This window comes from Dermochelys coriacea, chromosome 2 (assembly GCF_009764565.3).
Source record: "Dermochelys coriacea isolate rDerCor1 chromosome 2, rDerCor1.pri.v4, whole genome shotgun sequence".
Classification (NCBI taxonomy): Eukaryota; Metazoa; Chordata; order Testudines; family Dermochelyidae; genus Dermochelys; species Dermochelys coriacea.
In genome coordinates, this window is record NC_050069.1 from 191,039,138 (window position 1) to 191,056,463 (window position 17,326).

At 41.8% G+C, this 17,326-nt stretch overlaps 1 protein-coding gene and 1 long non-coding RNA gene across 5 annotated transcripts in view; one reads left to right on the top strand and one right to left on the bottom strand.

Moving 5' to 3' along the window:
• Nucleotides 1-17,326, bottom strand: part of TMEM108 (transmembrane protein 108) — a 301,039-nt gene that overhangs the window by 137,799 nt on the left and 145,914 nt on the right. The window lies entirely within an intron of this gene.
• Nucleotides 5,875-14,405, top strand: LOC119852174. Its single transcript, XR_005291543.2, has 3 exons — nt 5,875-7,030; nt 12,370-12,554; nt 13,864-14,405. It is a non-coding gene; the product is annotated as an uncharacterized LOC119852174 (long non-coding RNA).

Consider the following 17,326-nt stretch of genomic DNA (forward strand, 5'->3'; position numbering starts at 1 on the left):
CGAGCTGCACAGAGTTCTTCAGATCTTGTCTCTTTCACCAACTGAAGTTGGTCCAATAAAAGATATTACTTCACCATCTTCTCTCTATAATAGCTTAGGACCAACACAGCCACAACAACACTGCAAACATTGTGAATAATGTCATACTTGGTACTCAAAGAAAGAATAGCATTCAAAATTCTAACACGGATAGGAGATTATACATGGAACACTGAGGGCATTCTCCTGAACTCCTCTCAATAAAATTAAAATCAAGAGTCAACACTAAACAGCACTTGATATCTCGTAGCTTTCAGTTCAAACTTTTTCATCATCCAAACTAGTGAAGGCATTTAGGAGTCATTTTTACATGCTCTGGTATAAATCCTTCAGGGCTTCTTTAAGAGATATCTTGAAGACATCAGATATACCAGCCAAGACAATAAATAGCAATTCTCCACTGAATAAATGCCAAAGGAGTTTATGAAAACAGAAGAATCATATTTGACTTGCATGTGGAGGTCTCCTAGGATTGCCACTTTTATTTCCTCTGTTGTGCAATGGAAGAGGAGTCTGTTATGTTATCAAATACAGAAGTTTATATACACAGTGACAACGATCACTCTTGCAGTCTTTCCTTTTCTTTTTCATTTTTTAAAAAAGTAGCCCTTAGTAAAATGAGGAACCTTGAGTAGTTTGTATGGTGCAAATCATTTGTGTTTTCTCCTAAATTAAAGTAACCATCACTGAATTTTTTAAATTAAATTGAAATGAGGTTCATGATGATGTTGGTGAAACCCACATATATCATGAAAACCCACTGAGGACAGACCCATTTTTATTTTGGCCTGAGTAGCAAACAAAGGAGAGAGAGGAAGATTTTCTTAGTACAAGCAGGTGCTTTCCTATTTATATCCGAGGGAGCAAGATCAGGGCCTCCTGGCTCTGTTACTGCACTCATTGAAGTGAAAGGCAGAAAATCTGGGCCTATATGCACAAGCCAGACATAATAGTTCATTACAATATTTTCCAAAATAGTCACATCACACAATTCTATGTTTAGCATAACTTAATTAATATCTTAACCAAAATATACAGCAGAAGATCCTCTTTGCACAACCCACTTATGATGATATCTCCATTGTCCTGTTTACAGCTTATGTCAAACAGGATTTAAAAAAAGACTAAAGCAAATGGTATAAATAAAAACCACCCTCCTCTCCTCACAAAAGCTGCTTAATCACAACCTTGAAATCAGTGTAACGTGCCAATTGTTTTGAATTGTGCTTGGCCACAGGGATATAATATCGCACGTTTCTGACTGCCTGCTGGCATTATTTGCATTTCTTTACTATCCCCATTCTATTGCTGTCCATAGTGTTTAAGTGTTTACTGAGTGTAAATTCCATCTTGGTGTGTATAATGAATTATATGCTCTTGTATATTTAGATAAGAAACCACTATTTAAATGGATTAGGATAATTTATGCCTCTCTAGGAGAGGGAAACTAGACTTGTGCAAGGTGAAAAAAAAAATCAAGCAGGGTTTTAGTTTGAAATCTTTCATCTTTATGTTGCTGGTGAACCTTCTCAGTAATGCTTACATAAAATTCTACACAGTAAACTGAGTAAAATCTCTATGGGCCAAACTCTGCCTTGACTTTACAACCCATTCCATTCAATTAAAGTTGTTGAGGTGAGTCAGGGCAAAATTTGGACACGAGTGGAAAAAAACAAAAAACACATCAGGGGGAGGTCCTAGCATTTTAAAATCATTTGGGTTTTTTGGGGCACGTGTTTGGGAGGGAATACTTTTCTCTCCTATCACAGAATTGTGTTTTTCAGTGCATACAAAAACATGGAGCAATAGCAAGGCTGAAATTACAAGGAGATTTTCATCAACTGAAAGACAATCTTTGCATAAGTTTGAAAGCAAAAGTCATGTTGATTTTCTAAACTGAGGTACTGATAAATTTGGAAACCAAAACTAGGTTGATTTTCCATATAGACTGGCAAATCCTACAACCCTTACTTACACTGAATAGTACTTACTCAGTTGAGTAGCCCCATTGACTGTACACACTGGGTCCAGAAGTGGTGATTAAAGGCAGTATGACGTGACGGAGCCAGGTAGATTGCCTTACATTTGGGATCAGCACCAGATGCTATGACTTTGAGAATGTAATACATTTTGGAAATTGAAGTTGTTCTGTCTGTCTAGGGAAGTTCAGACTCTTAATCTTTTCAAATTCAAACAGCTATGAGATTTCTAGCTGGGGGGAAAAAAATCCACCCCCCCCCCCCAGAACTATATGTTATCCATAGCTTCTGAATTTGTTAGGAACAGTACATAGCTAATTTCAACTAGCCAGAATGCTTTGAATATAACATGTTTGTATAGCTTCAATTCAAAAGGTGATTTAAGCAGCACCATGAGGACAGTGGAGTAATCTATAAAAAAAACCCTGATATGAAAGTGTAAGTTGGAAAATGAAATGTAGATAGACCTAAGACACACAGAGAAGTTAAGAGAATATTAAGGTTGCAAAGTCAAGTATTCAAAAGTAAAGAAGAGCCAGAATTAAGGTTGCCTGTGCAACCTTAATTTGAACCCTTTGGGCATATGCATTATGATGCAGTCTTTAATTACATAAGGGCCACGAAACAGGCTGTTGTCATGATTTTCCGAGAGCAGCCTGACAAAAATGACTAAAGCCTGCTGACCCCAGCCTTGTCTTGGAGATGGGACAGCAACAATCCATGGCCAGCTGTATGATACATGTTACAGAGATGACCTGCAATAAGTATGGATGTATGTCCAATAATTTCTATTTTCCACAGGCAAAATGAAGATCATCCATCTGTGCCACCAGTGCAGTCTCTTCCCTCTCCTGACCTGAAGTTTGTTTACCAGAGGTCTAGGATGCTGACAGCATCCAAATTGAGCTGGAGAAAACCCTTGGCAGGTTTTTCCAATTATCACACCAAGGAATGGTAGGTTAGATTCTCAATGGTAGCTGGGAGGGCTAAGCTGCATTAAGCATTGATTTGTGCATGCAGTTCTGCACACTATTTGTGCACATAAACAATGGAATTTGCATGCACAGGGCTGGTTTCTGATCTTCAGTAGGCCAATGTAAACCCAGAGTAATTCTATGGTCTTTAAGTGAAATTGAAACAGACTGATTTTCATTGTACAAGCCGAGTAAAATGCAAGTAGTAAACAGAAAAGCATATTTTGTAAAATGATGCAAAATAAATTAGATTTTTAAAATTCATTCATTTAAAATAATTAAGCTATTATTAGAAATCCAGGTATGTTGTCTGGAATTGTGTGTGTGTAATATATATCATAGTATTCATTTTAATCTACTTTATTGATTGTTTATTATTTATATTTCATTGATTTTTTATAATGCTTTTTAAAAAAAAATAAATAACTGTATAAAAGTGTGTTTTAATGTTTTGTGAAGCATTAGGAGTACCTCTGAGGATGTGTGCGGTTATAAATAAATTAGGGTTTAGGCCAATATTTTAAAAATGGGTGCCTAAAATTAAGTTATTAGATCCATATGTAGGTCCCGAAGCAATGGCCTGATTTTCAATATTTGAGCACCAAGCAGCTCCTTCTGAGCTCTTCCCTGAAACTCAGGTATTGTCTATATTACAAGTTGCACCATTATATAACTGAAGGTGTATTTTAAACCAATGTATAAACCACAGCTTGATCCATTTTTAATAGATAAACTGGCGAGAGTTTGTAGACAAGGCCTCAGGTACCTAATTTCAGACACCCAAGTTCAAAAGTATTAGCTGAAGTGTTGTGTGTCTGAAAAGGACCAACATGCTCTGCCCTTTATAATGTGAACTACTGCACATACAGTGCAGCATCACACTGGATGATTAATAGATGTGTGAAATCCCTATGGACAGCTGGCAATGTTGTCTTTCACAGTAAGTGATCCCCCTAGTGCCTCAGCTAAATTAAAGAGGACAATGAAGACATAATGATGAATAGAAGACAAAAGACTCCAATAGAGCTGACAGCTCCCTGAACATCCAGTCATTCATTATGTTTGAAAGGGGGGAAAAATATCAACGGTGTCTTAAATTAAGGAAGAAATAGAGGCAAATAGAAAACAAATGTCGAGACAAGCCTAACAACCACTGGACAGCCCTCTTGCCATTGTGAGTCTGTCAGATAGAAACCAGCCAATGGAAATAAATGAGAAACAGAAGAAATGATGATGAAAAAAAGGGACTAGGCAAAAGGCATGACAGTTGCAGCCCATTAAGCATCCAGCCGCTGTATCCAAACATCTCACACCTAGCTGTTCCTTTCCCTGCTATGCATCACTCTGGAAGCAACAGCTATTGGGGAAAAACATCACTGATGACTTGGAGCTAGATTATGCCTAGCTCTGCAGGGGGAAGAGAAGACACAGAGCCTCCCAACCCCCTATTTTGCCCCAACAAAGGGTGAGCCACAATGTTGGTCCTTGTGCTTCAGTGTTGTAATGTCCTGGGGACTCTATTACTGATGCAATGCTAAATACTCCATAAAAGAGTTGGGGGAAGGTCAGTGTAACACAAGGCTATGGCCATACCTGCATACTAGGTTATGAAACAGTCCAAGCAGCGTAGGAAAAAGCAAATACTGCTCCCTGTAAGAGTTCAGTATCAGCCACTCTGCCTACCACTCTGGGAGGTGTGCTGCCTTCAGGAGCTGCTGATGGACTAACTGATCTCTGCATCTCCATGGGCTGTAGCTTAAAGCCACAATAGAGTCCTATCAGCAAAGATGTAAGTGTGACAGGTTCCCCTCCCCAGGGTGCAACCTGGCAATGGAGTACCACTGAGATCTCTGACCCACCAGCCTGGGCTCCCTCTCACACAGTACAAGCTTGGAAGGCTTTGCAACTTGTCACAGCAGCATGTTCACCAGCATTCACACAATAGGGACACACCCAGCTGCAGTCACATGCAGGCTGTCTAACCACCAACCTCGGACCCCAGAGCAGCACCATCCTGCCCAGGTCAAATCTGACCAGAATATGGGTCTAACACCCAACCCACCGCTCCCTAATGCACACTTGTGGTAACTGAGCCAAGATTTTCCACAGACCTTAGCCAAACACACACTGTTTTTGATTAAACATAAAATAAGTTTAAAAATCTATCTTCTGTAGTTAATAAGTGATAGCAAACAGATCAATGCAGATTACCTAGTAAATAAACAAAAACCACAAACTGAGCTTAACATACTAGATAGGCAGGATATGAATTAGCAAACGCTCACCCTGTGTGATAAACAGGCTGGCAGATTTTTGAGGCACAAGCTGCCTTGGATTTGCAGCTTGGGTTACCCAGGTTTTCATACACAGGTTCAAAATCCTTCTCGCTTGGGACCATCACTTCCCCCCGTTCAGTCTTTTTTCCCCTCAGGTGTTTCCAGGTGTGTTGCTGTAGGGCAGAGGTCCCCAGTGCGGTGCCTGTGGATGCAATGGTGCCCGCCGGGGCAGTTGTGTGCACCTACAGGACACCGTGCAGCTGAAATGTCACCGCCGAGCACGGCCGCTAGAGAACTGCCCGCCGAAATGCTGCCGAGAAGCATTGCTGTTTCTCGGCGGCATTTCGGCAGCGAGGCTTCCTTCTGCTGCCGCTTCTCAGTGGCATTTCGGCAGCAGGGTGTTTGGTGCCTGCCAGTGTCTTTTAGGAATAGGAATGTGCTATTCCCACAGAAAGGTTGGGGACCACTGTTGTAGGGAGAGTGAGGTACCCACGGGATGACGTTTTCCCCCTTTTAAATCTTCTTCCCACTTGCTGGAAAGCTCTTTCGCTGTGACCTGGGTCAAACAGTTCCCCTTGTGTAGTGCTAGCAGTTCCTGGGGTAATCCTTGTGCGCATTTCCTCAATAAGCCATTAACATTGTTTGACCTTTTTACTGCTGTACCTGAAAGGCTGCTTATGGGTGTTTTCAATCTCACAATACGTTTCAGTAACAGACATAGCCAAATTTCATAACTTCACATACGACAATAGCACATGCAATCCAACGAGATATTAATGTCCAGCAGATCAAGACTTTTAGAAGGATACCTCACAAGGCATACTTTGTACAAAACATATCCTAATTACATGACAGTGGTGAATACTGGTTTGCCAGGGTGTCACAGTAAGAACCTCTTTTTTTTTTTGTATTCACAGACTACCCACCGATTCATTTGTTCTCGTACACAGCATTTAACATGTCCTCCAAAGGATGGCTCTTGCAGCAGTACAATGGCCCTTAATATCATGCTGGCAGGAGCATAGGTTCAGTGCTGGCCAAGTGACATCACAACACCAATCCTTCTATACCTGGGGTTTTTTCGAGGCTACACAGGAATTACAAAGTTGACCTATTATGTTTGCATGTTTGAGTGATTTTTTTTTTTTTTTAAACTTTGCAGCCTGTTTCCAAGATCCAGCCTTTATTTGGCAAAATTTAAGTCTGAAACCCTTTGGGATCGCTAGTTAAAGATTGTGGCAGTGAGGTTCCTTACAGCAAGAATTCTATGTTCTTGTTCAACGTGCACTCAATCACCTGTGATAAATTATTTCCCACTGTCTGGAACACAGCTGCATTCAAGCAAACAATATTTACCATCTTCGTATCATTGTATACAATCTAACTTCTGGGGAATTTTTACTCCCTCAAAAAAGGAGAGCTCTCCATTATACAGACTTTTCTATATGCTCTTTGGGCTGGATTCACCCCTCCTGGTACAGGCAGGAGCCATTTGCAGGGCCTTGTCCTAGTGAGACCTCTTGCATAACAGGGAGGAATTATCCCTAAGGAGGGCAGCCATCTTTAACTCTTCTTGGGACTTCATAGGAGCTGGCACAGATTGCTCAGGAATGTGCTCAATCAATACATATACATATCAATACATGTCTCCGCCCAGACCTCTTTCCCCTCATCTCACAGGTTTGATAAGCTCTGTGGTTTCTAATGATGCCTCTGCAGAGGCTTGGAAGCCAGAAGATGGAACTCAAGTGCAACTTTTCAGGTAAGCATAGAGAGGGGGCAGTTAAGGAATTCAGTCTTCTGGGGACAGAGTCAGATATCAAAGTGAATTGGGCATTATACTCAGGTTGACCATTTGGGTAGTTGCATGCCATTTGGGGGCTTTGGAAATGTAGGGCTCTATGTGGCTGTACTGGTCACACAGGCCTATGGTTCCCACATACAGGTCATTGCCTCTTTTGATCATTCAGTGCTTTTGCTTCTAATCTGCGTGGGAACTCAGAAGCAAAGGCAACATGAAAATACATATTAAATGGAAAAAAGCATTGGGAATGTCTGTGGAGTCCAATAGAGAGCAGTACTGCTAGCACAGACCCACCTGCACGCAGAAGGAGCACTAGTGTAGAAGCTGCCCTATAGCTGCTATCAGGTTGCCCTGAGCTCACAGAACTCCCACCATGTGCTAAGGCAAGCACTCCTGCAAGCCCTATGGCACCAGCTACTGGCCTCTCTGAACACTTCAAATCTGAAGCTGCCTTAGGAAGTGTTGCTTTTCTTTTCTAAAATAATCACTTTATCATCATCATCCATGGAATTACTTTTGATTTACACAAGAATAACCAAGAACAGGAGCAGGCTCAACGGGAACTGCAGAAGCTCAGCACTTTTGAAAATCAGACATGTTTTCATTTTCTGTAATGTATCATGCACATTAATGGTGCCACATATACACACACCTTTGAATGGTAAAATACATAGGAATGTTTTTAGAGTTCAGGAACAGTTGAGGGGTATGTAGAATGGTTTCCACCTATTGAGTCTTGAATAGACTGAGAATCTCTCTCCCTTCCCCTCACTGGAGGCATGGAAAGCGAATCAGGGTGACTGCCCACAAAGATGGGATGGGGAATGGTGTAAATGTGCAGGGCAACTTGAGAGGACCAAGTGCTGGTGTCACAGCCTGAGATCCATGCACATGCACTGAGACCTTTGTTAGCATCCCTTAAGTGGTTAGCAGATTTGCCACAGCAATAAAACGCAGCCAAAAATGCTAACTAATCATTTTTGACTCAACAGGGGTTTTGGCTAAAGGTCTGGGATGGATGTTCTTATTTCATCCATAGCAGACTGACCTGCTGTTTTGTTTTGTTTTCCTTTTAATATATTTGTTTGCTAAAAACTAGAGACGAGCCTAAGCCACAAGAGGTCATCTAGAAGGACAACTAGATGCATGTAGTCTGACCACCTGCCACAGAATTTTACCAAGCGATTCCTCAATCTAACTCAACAACCTGTAATTGAACTAGAGTATGACTGTTGTTGGGTAGTTTTGAATTGGACCTGAGCATACATAAAACATAATTAGGCAATTAACATTTCTGCACTACAATGGTACACAGGATACATAATTCAAGTTCAGATAACACTGGTTGTTCTTTTTGTGTAAAAGCTCTCAGTTCCACAGACATCTCCATTTTGTCAACATGATAGCAACATAGCTGGCCTTAGCAAGTGGCACTGACCTGTGCTTAAACAAAAGGTTTTCCTTTACCTAGCAGATCCTAGTCAGGACGACAAGGATTTAATCTATACAATGCAAGAGAAAACTGACTGTAGATTTAAAAGCTTGCTCAGATACCTTTCATCACATTCGCTTGAAAGGAATACAACATCACTCAACGGATGTAACATTTCTCTCTCCTTTTTCCAATCATTCCCTTTGTAGTTCAAAATATTCTTAACTGACATGAAGAGCAGCCAAGCCACAAAACACTTTTGCAAAGGAGATGGTTGGGGTGAGCAGACAAAATTGGAAGAAACACAAAGTAGACCTCGTGTGGAAAAACATGGCCTTGACTATTAACATATGATTGAGTTTCTCAGAAGATAAGCAGAGCTCATGTTGGTGTCCTGGCCAAATTCCATCTTGAATAAGGCTCTGTCTGGATAGTCCAAAAAAAAAAAAAAAAAACAAACAAAAAAAAACCCACATACACACACACACACACACCCATGTGCCCAAATTAGATTAGTAAACCAATATTTAGGCATCAAAATAAATGGGGTGTTTTGTTGTTTTTTAAAATGCTGAGCAACCAGCAACTCCCATCAAAGTCAATTAAAAAAAAAATCAGGCAATTTATTTATGATCCTAAATGTGGTATTAGAAGCCTACCGTTAGGCACCCATTTGTTAAAATCTTTGCAATAACTTTCCTTCCACCATTTCAACTGGATACAATATTCTTCTTCACCTCGTGTTCTAAGCTGTTGGGTAGCATTCCTGCACACTATTGAACAGCTGACATGTTTCACTTCAGCAATGGCTGTATTTCACTGGTGGATGGAGTGAGCTCTGTGTATCATCAGTTTGCTCCATAGATCTAGTGTTTTGGGATCCCTTAGGAAGAGTGCTGTTATAGAACTGTAAGTGGTTATTAGCATTACTGCTATTAAAAAGAGAACCAACTCATTAGACTCCTAAAAAAGCTCATCTTTTTAAAAGAGATTATTAGGAGACTGGCCCAAATTGCCTGCTTCTGAAGAAACATTTGCAATACAAGGCCTGGAGGGAGGATATTCTGTGAGGTGCCTCTTGGAAAGTTTCTCTAAACAACATCATTCATTGTGGGAGGGGTCAGGGTACAGTTCCCTCTCCCAGAGAATGATCTGCAGCTCCTCTTCCCTGTGCCAGATTCCCCAAGCCTCATCACTGGCTTCAGGAATTCTGATACTCCCCAAGATTGCTGCTCCCATGAAGGGTAGCCCCAGGGACACCCCCATATCCTCCCCTCTTGAGAGATGACCACAGAAAAGGTGATGCAGTCCTCAGGACTGAGATATGTTCAGGTAATCTCCATGGGGTTGGAGAGAGGATATGTGCACCAACCTGTACACTCGCTCCCACATCCTCCACCTAGCCTTGTGGAGAGTCCTTGACAGGGTCTCAGGAAAGGTGGTGGAAATGATGCCACAGAGGCAGCTGTACGTGAGGCAGAGATCCGAATGCAGAGGGCTCCCTCTCTGCTGGGAGCTCCATGCGATGAAGGCAGCCAGAGTTATAATTTAGCCTCAAAATCCTATGTGACACTAGGGCTGCCTTTAGCTCCCTGATGCAGACACTTGGAATCCCCCTTGCAAAGGGGCCATGTGACCATCTTGTTAGTTTTATGGTGGTGGTGGGGGGAAAATCATTGAGATGGTGAAGGGCAAGTGTCAAAAGAGGGAGTGGGGGAGACAAAAAAAAGAAAAAAAACAAATGTAAATGAAAAGGTCCTTTAATGTTTGGACTGCTCTGGCCTTCTACTTTTGAATGTATGCATGCCCTCTGGCACACCTAAGCCCCATGACCTTATCAGGAAAGCCATCAGGACAAAGGCCAGCAGCCCAGATGGGCTCCCTTTTAATCAGCTGAACTACTGTAAGAAGTCTTGAAGAGAAAGGTGAGAACAATCACCAAGCATTAGCTTTAGAATCACCTTTACCACACTTGAATCACCAGCGCATGGGATTTTATTTAGTTAGCTCATTATTTGCCATTGGCAAATCCTTGGGAAGGGAACGCCAGTCAGAGATGAATTGGAACATCAGTTGCTGTTGAGTTCAGGTTGTTTTCCCTCATTCCCACTCCCACATGTGAGCACATGCATCCCTGTGGGGAAAATCAGAGGCTGAGGGTAACTCCTTACTGAAGTATCTGAAGGTGCCTCTCCCTTTCATCATTGCCCCTTGTGGAGTTCACAGCGAAAGTTAATGCCTGTAAGAAGAAGATTTGCTCATTTCAAATTGACTGGCAGCACATGGATAAATTAAAGCTTGTTCACTAATACAGTGGAAGGTTGAAAGGGGGCGATTCATTTAAAAGCCTATCACCAAAGATTGATCTGGATCCAGTGGCATTTAAGCAATAATATTTCCTGTACTTCATACTTCTTTAGGTCATTACTTAAGAGGTATTCCCCTTATTCTTGAGTTTTGTTTTGCTGCAGTTACACCCGTGGTGGGCAACCTGCAGTCCGTCAGGGTAATCTGTTGGCAGGTCACAAGACAGTATTTACATTGACTGTCTGCAGGCACAGCTGCTGTGGTTCTACTTTTACCTCTTAATTTCAAATAAATCTGTTTGCCCTTATCAAATCATTATGCATCAAAGATTAAACTGATTGTCCCACAGGGTATCATTTATTTTCTGCCACAAACTAACATTTAATTGCAGCACAAACCACAGAATGCTATTAGCTACTTAAATTGTAACAAAACAATGGCCATATAGGACTTCATGGTTCTCACTATTCAACTCACGAGAGTTATTACTCCTAACCTCACCATAACAGGGGAGAAAACTCATTTCCATGCTAAAATAAGTATATGCTCCCACCACTTGAATTCAGTGAGAATCCCCACTAGCCATGTGTTGTAGGGCATATGAGACACAGTTGAGCAATTCTAATGTCATCTAGTACAGACCACTAATGAAATTGCTAGTGTGCACGTGCACCGCAGTACAATCACTGAAAACACAAATGATAACTCTGGGTAAGGCTACACAAGCATTCCTGCTATAATCTCTTGTTTTCACTCATTGATTGCTTTTTGAAAGTTTCATCTTTTATGCTACAATTGTATAGACCTGGTCCCTGCCTGAAAGTTAAAGCCCCTAATAGAGCAAAACCACTACAGTTCAACTACAAAGAGTTTGGGAGGAAAAACAAATTATTTAAAAAAACAAAACAAAACAAAAAAAACAGGCTAGTGCCAGAAATAGCTGGTGCTAGAAAGTTTTAAATTCAGCACAACTATAGTACTTAGTGAAAAGAACCTTCTGGTGTTCCCATGAAAAGAGGTTTTTATTTGATGGAATCATATGGATTTCAGTGTAATTGGTGCTATTTTAAAGTACCTACTTACAGGGTCTTATGGGACCCAAAAGCCAGGAAAACCTTTTAATAGCAAATCAAATTCAAGATGAGAAAGTGGTGTGTGCTGTAGCCATACACTTATCAACGTGAGGCTCCCACTGGTTGTTGGGATCTTTATATGTATTGATCCTGTTCTCAGTTTAAGAGACTCTCCATGCCCACAAAGTTGCCTTGCCCCTACATCTCCTGAAGCCCCAGCTCCAGCCAGTAAGAAATATCTGCAACTTCTAAGCAACATGGGGGTGGGGGTGGGAGAAAATGCCATTCCTGCATTCCCATGTAGGTCAGAGCTGAGGTAGGTAGCCCTGCTTCCAAGCTATACTGGTGAAGGATCATACTAGACATGAAGTGCCTTCTCCAGACACATATCTTCTAAGGTTCACAGAAGTAGAGCTCCCTTCTGTGGGCCTTGTAAGAGGTATTGAAGGGTATGCTGTTTTCCCTATTTTTTTTTTTTTAAATAGAAGAAGATCTGATAGAGAAGCCTCTGCATAGTGCAGAAAAATATGCACTGTGCTTAGCAAGACAAACAAAGCTCTATGCCTATGCTGGAAAGATTGTGCTTCAGTTCCTTCCATATCAAGAAGTTACAAGGACAGCGGTTTCCGACAACTAACCCAACAAACTCAGCTTGCCACCAGAAACTCAGGTTGGGTTCTTTATTGCTCACACATCACTAAACATAAGAGTACAGTAGGCTGAATTATGTGATAAGTGACAGCTGAGTAGTTCCAGTAGCTTCAGTGGGTTTTGCCCAAGTGTACTTGATCAGAACTTAGTTAACAAGTCTGTTGATGTAGCACGTGGTCAGCTGTGTGGGCTCTGCAGAAGCAGCAGGAGTAAGTTATCTTTTGTAACTAAAATAAGCAAGATGTGTCTCAGAACAGGCACAAAGAGTAGATCTATTTGGTAAAAAGATGCAATTTTCAGAGTATCTATCACAACTATCCTAAAAAGAGAGAAGGCTGAAAATTGCTAATTTTTCGTGAAAAATTTTGAAAAATGTTGGTGTTAAGAGATTGTTTTCTCAACACCCCCCCCCCCCAAAATTAATTTTTGAAAACCAAGAAATTCCAAAAGCAGATTTGTGTGTGTGTGTTCAGAATCTGGAGGGAAAAAAAAGTGTTTTTAACCCTGCCCGTCTCTCATCTTTGTTAGCAATCTTTTCCAGTGGCAAAATGGAAGAGAAGGGAGGGGAGAGGACATCCTAAAATTTTTGTTTTCAGTTTTTCATTGGAAAAAAAAAGTTTAAGAAATGAAAAGTGGTTTTAAAATTTTTCATTGGGAATGGGGGGAGAAGAGGCCTTCCCCCCCATCTAAAAATGTTTAATGGAAAACGTTGACCAGTTTTGTCATAATGCATGTGTGTAAGTGAATAAAGTTTTCAGGATGTATCTAAGGTTGAAAAAAATACTACATTGTATTTTAGAAACAGGGTCTGATCACACAACTGACTTGAATTCTTAATGCAATATTAATATTGCACAGTTAACATTCATTAGTAATTGTACTTAAATTTATTATGAAGTTTAATACCATAACAATTACATGATTTGTAATGATGTCTAGTAAAGCCATAAATGTAGTAAACAACTATGAATGGAACAGGTATTAAAAATTAGTACAAATTGCTTCTGGACCCAGTTGGATCCTTTTGGACCTTGTGACATGGCATTTGTTCATGATAAAAGGAAATCTAGAAAACATTTTAATTAAGTGGTCATTTTGTAGCACGCATTCACCTTGGAAAAGTGTCCATCACTTTGAAGACCGAGTCTAAATGAAGTGACTTCCTCTGTGAAATTGTAACTCAGGCTCAGAGAGCAGAAATCATTTGTGTGGTTTGGACTGATGGATAAATGCATGTGCATGATGATGTGCCACTGAAAATAAGTTTGTCCTGACTTGTGCCCCTATGGTTAAATCTCCTTTTAACAGAACCATTTACTGCCTTTCAGACAATCAGGCATTCCATATGCTAAGAAGAGAAGGGAGATGCATTTCAGAGCTCACTTCAACTACTCTGCCTTAGAGGGCTGACATCAACATACACTGAAGAGTACAACAGCACACTGGCTTATGTGTGACATTTCATATTAGAGTTTATTATGACTGTCTAGTTCAAGGGATACCACTTATTTATCCTCGACTTTCAGCTCCAGGGTTTGATGTGAAAGGAAGCAATTTCTCTATTAAAAAAATATAGGGGACCATCAGCCAGTGGCCTTGCCATAAATAAACCCCTTTATAGCTGAGTATTTTATACACCATTAAAGACACAATGGGAGGGAATAAAACAAGCACACTACATGGCATCACACACAGAAGTATAGTCCCATAAAGACTAGGGCTTGGAGGGGGCGTGTGCGTGTGTGTGCTCTGATAATTTTCAAATTATTCATGCATGCTCCATCTGAGATTGTGGTCCAAGCACTGTATTACATTTTCAAAATGTATGTAGACTTGCCTGATTCAGCAGGAAGTTTCCAAGAAAATTAAATGTCAGAGCTGCTTGGCTTATTGGTTTTATTCAATATAAATTCACTTTTTACGCAACTTTGAATAATAATAGCCCTCTGTGTCAACATGATGAATTAGCTACAGTCATTTGGGAAGGAAGAAGGGGAAAAAGGAGAGACAGGGGGCATTGCCAGTATTAACCCAGTACCGATAGCTCTGCAGACAGATTTAGCTCTAAATGACACGTCTGATAGCTTTAGGGTGGATTTAGCACACTGATCCTTGTGTGTCTTATTTTCTCCCCTTTGCTTTATTCAGTTAGTAAGGTTGCTATTGGCTAAAGGACTCCTTTCCCTCTCTTTGGTAGGCTGAAGCACTAATATATGTAAAACGGCAGGTAAGCCTGAATTAAATCCATGAAAAAGAAAACAGGAACTTTCAAACAGCAGCATTTGGAAACATGCCATGCTGACAAGTAGGATTATGTTCAGGCATACCATTGAGTTAGTGAGAGCCCTCATTAATTGGGCTAGATCCTGCTGTTCTTCTCAGGCAAAACTCACTGACGTCAATGGGAGTTTTGCTTTAATAAGGGCTGCAAGCTTTGGCCCCATTGTATTTTTAAAGCAGAATAATCTGAGACCAAAGTATTTTAAGAAGGCCATTTCTTTCCCTTAACAGAGGTGACTATGAAGAGCCAGATTCTGATCACAGTTACATTAGTGCAAATTTGGTCAATGGAGTTACTACAGATTTTTGCTGGCATGTCTGAGATGAGATGGCAGCCCTTCCTATCACATTTCCAACATATCTAGTCTGTTGTACAACAGACCATAAGAGCAATAGCCCAGACAGGAAAGAATAAATTTGCAACCACAAGGATTCTTAATGAGGAAATTAGGTCAACAAACAGTTGCTTGGACGACTCACCTAACCTAAAATGTAATGACTGTAGTTTCATGCATCAGATTTTTTTTCTACCTTGTCATCAAGATGGGCCAAATTGTGCTCTCAACTACACTAGTGTCAAGCCAGAGTAACTCCAATTAAACAAAATCAGTGAGGAGCTATTGAAGAAAGATGAGTGAATGCAAGAGTGAACACATCAAGGAGGAAGAAGGATAATCTTGTGGTTAATTTATCTGGCTACCACAGACTTCTGATGAGGCCTCAGGCATCTTGGGGAGGGATTTAGAAAGGCACAAATGGATGTTAGGCTCCCAGCTTCCATCTGTGGCTTTAAAAATGTCCCCTTTAACCCCTCTGTGCCTCAGCCTTCTCTTCAGTAAAATGGAGATTTTTCTCCCCCCAACCCAACCAATCCCTGGTCTTGTTTGTAGATTGTGAACTCCTTGGGGCAGCATTTTATTTTTCTTGATATATGTACAGTCTGTTGCACAAAGGGTCTCATCTTAGGTGAGGTTCTCTAGGCCAGGGGTGGGCAAACTTTTGGGGCTGAGGGCCACACCTGGGTGGGGAAATTGTATGCAGGGCTGGGGCAGGGGTGCGGGAGGGGGTGGGCTGTGCAGGAACAGGCTCAGGGCAAGGGATTGGGGCAGAGGAGGGGCATGGACTGCAGGAGGGGGCTCAGGGAAGGGGGTTGGGGTGCAGGGTGTAGCAGGGGGTTGGGGTGCACAGGGGTACAAGGTGCAGACAGGGAGGTTAAGTCAGGGAGTTGGGAGGCACAGTGCTGGAGGGGTTCAGGATGCAGGCTCTGGCCCGGCGCCACTTACGTAAATTGGTTTCAGGGTGGCAATGGTGCACACCGGGGCCAGGGCAGGCTCCCTGCCTGCCTGCCTGCCCTGGCCCCACGCCGTGCCGGGAAGCAGCTGGAACCACTTCCCTACGCAGCTCTTGATGGAGTGGGGGGGCACAGGGCTCTGCACACTGCCCTTGTAGTGCCTCCAGGTACCTACCCCCAAAGCTCCCATTGGCCACGGTTCCCCATTCCTGGCCAATGGGAGCTGAAGGGGGGTGGTGCTGAGAGGCAAGGGCAACGCACAGAGCCCTCTACCCCTCCGGGCCACAGGGACCTGCTGCTGGCCACTTCAAGAGCAGCATGGGGCCTGTAGCACCACAGAGGGCAATCCCGTGGGCTGGATCCCTGCCTCTTCTGCTACAGAAATTGCAAGATGTGTAGTGGATGAGGCAAGGGATTAGAAGAAGAGAAAGGAGGACCTCAGAATTAAGACAAATGAATCTAGCTCTCCAGAGCAGCATTCTATCCCTGCCTCAGAGTTCCTATGTGATGATTGCTTTAAGTGACTTGCCTAAACTTTTCACAGGTGGTCACTAATTGTGTGCTCTCATCTTGATGCACAACTTGATAAGCCTTGGGCCTGATTTGCAGAGGCACTCTGAACTCACAGCTGCAAATCAAGTCACCAAGACCCTGAGTTCTGAACTAGAGCTGTGAGAGTTTCTTTTTGCAAATAGTTTATTTGCCAAAACCCATATTTTTGGTCAAATGAAATACTGAAAGGGTCAAATTTGGGGATTAGTTTCAGACAAATAATAAAAAACAAACCCCTAAACTAAAGGTTGACATTTTCAAACCAAAAATGTTTTGGCTTTTCATTTTGAAATACCATTTCATTTAGAAATTTAGCTGGATTTGTTACAAAAGGTTAAAAATGGATTAAAAGACACCCCCCCACGCCCCCCGATACTGCCTAGTGGACAGACAGGGTTGAGACAGCTTGACTTCTTCCCAGGCATTTCTCTTTATTACTGCTACTCTGCTTTGCAGTGGTTTCTCCTTTCAGTGGACTCAGCCCTCTGGCCAGTACATTTTCAACCCCCCTGCTCCCCTTTTGGTATATATACAAAAAGGTTCCAGTATTAAGGATTAAGCAAGGGATTCAGAGCTGCCTCTGAGTAAGGGTCTCTTTCTTGTATCTTCCCCCAGCTGAGGGATACATTCCTATAGTTGCCCTCTTTAGGAGTTGGTACAGGAGCTTG